Raw genomic sequence first — 1,634 nt, forward strand, 5'->3', positions numbered from 1 at the left:
TAGAATAACGGAGACTTGATGGGATAGTTTGCATGACTGGAGCATTATCATGGATGGGTACAAACTGTTCAGGAAGGACAGGCAGGGAAGAAGAGGAGAGGTAGAGGGGATTGGGGCTGGAGTGGTAGAGCTGGGGAGCTCCCTGCTACCTCCACCCCCATCTATTTTGAGCTCTTCTGCCTTCTCCTTTCCCCTACCTCCTCCGCTCCGGTGAAGGGAGGAATTGGGATGAGTGGAGAGAAGAGATTCTGGCCTAGCATCCTGTCTGGTACAGAGGAGCTGCAGCATCTTTAAATGTTCCAGACAGGGAACAGTACAGGGGCTATAGGTATGTATCCTTCCTGAAACATTTCTCAGTGTTTCACTTGGAGATGTTTGAATCTGTCTGCACCCTCAGAAAGACTAGAGGCACCTTCATGTAGCTACCAGGAAATTTTAAACTCTGGAACATTTATCTAGGTTTCTAATACCAGCTAAAGGAGATGGTCAAGAAAGAAATGATATTATCTTATTAGAGGAAGTCTATGTGCTTTTTTCACCTTGTCATAATTGTCACTGCTATTCTTATCCTTTTTAAAATTAGTATAATATTCTATACTAATTCAAATACTAACATTTTTGGTTTTAGTTTTTACTCCTACCACATACTTCTGGTTCAGTGTTGTGGACTTCCGAAATGCCACAGTCTTTCCATAAGCTTAATATTTTTTTTGAGCACTGAAAGCTATTTGCCTCACTAATAACCTACAGCAGTGACAAATTAATTACACATAGCATCACAGAGCATTTCACAGAGTTTGTTTAAAAGTGTTCCTCAGGTGGGCTCTGATTAAATCTCACAGAATGAGCAATCATAAATATTTTGGTAGAGCACCACAGAAACATTCTGCCAGCACTTTTGCTCAGTACTGTACTAATAAATAAATGAATCATTACAGGGAAATGTACATGTAGCAAGCCTTCGTTGGGATGTTCCCAAGGGTGCTCCCCCTAGCTGCCCTTGCATGCACTCCCAACCTGGAAATATTTCCTAGCTGCAACTCTCAAATACACACTAGTAGTCAGCATTATCCCTTTAGATTAAGCTATAACAACACCCTAAGAGTATTCAAAACCTTTGTTTTATATGTTAACTTAAATACGTATTAAGGGCCCTTAAAACAGGAATGCCCGCAGACTAGGGCAGGGCAATGCATGATAAGGGCTCTCTGCGGAGCTTAGAGGTAATCCTCTTCCATGGAGTATTTCTAATTGGTTTTGGTCAGTTCATATCACAGTCTTATGTGACTGCTCTACAGTCTGAAAACAAGATGGAAGCAGTCCTCCAGCATCCCAATTTTCAAGAATGGGAGGAAGGAGGACCCAAGTAACTATAGGCCTGTAAGCCTCACCTTGGTGCTCAGGAAGAACTTGGAGAGAATCATTAAGGAGCACATATGTGGGGGGCCTGCAGGGGAGATCATGTTCAGAGGCAATCAGCATGGGTTCATCAAAGGCAGGTCCTGCCTGACCAACCTGATTGCCTTTTATGACCAAGTAACGAAACCCTTGGATGATGGTGTCACCGTGGACGCAGTCTTTCTAGACTTTAAGAAGCCTTTGACACTGTCTCTTACCCCATCCTCATCAATAAA

At 42.8% G+C, this 1,634-nt stretch overlaps 1 protein-coding gene across 1 annotated transcript in view; it reads right to left on the reverse strand.

Moving 5' to 3' along the window:
* The window catches only part of GRIK2 (glutamate ionotropic receptor kainate type subunit 2), an 805,806-nt gene that overhangs the window by 296,988 nt on the left and 507,184 nt on the right, over positions 1–1,634 (reverse strand). The window lies entirely within an intron of this gene.

Source organism: Gavialis gangeticus, unplaced genomic scaffold (assembly GCF_001723915.1).
Source record: "Gavialis gangeticus isolate Ggan-Ray unplaced genomic scaffold, GavGan_comp1, whole genome shotgun sequence".
NCBI classification, from domain to species: Eukaryota; Metazoa; Chordata; order Crocodylia; family Gavialidae; genus Gavialis; species Gavialis gangeticus.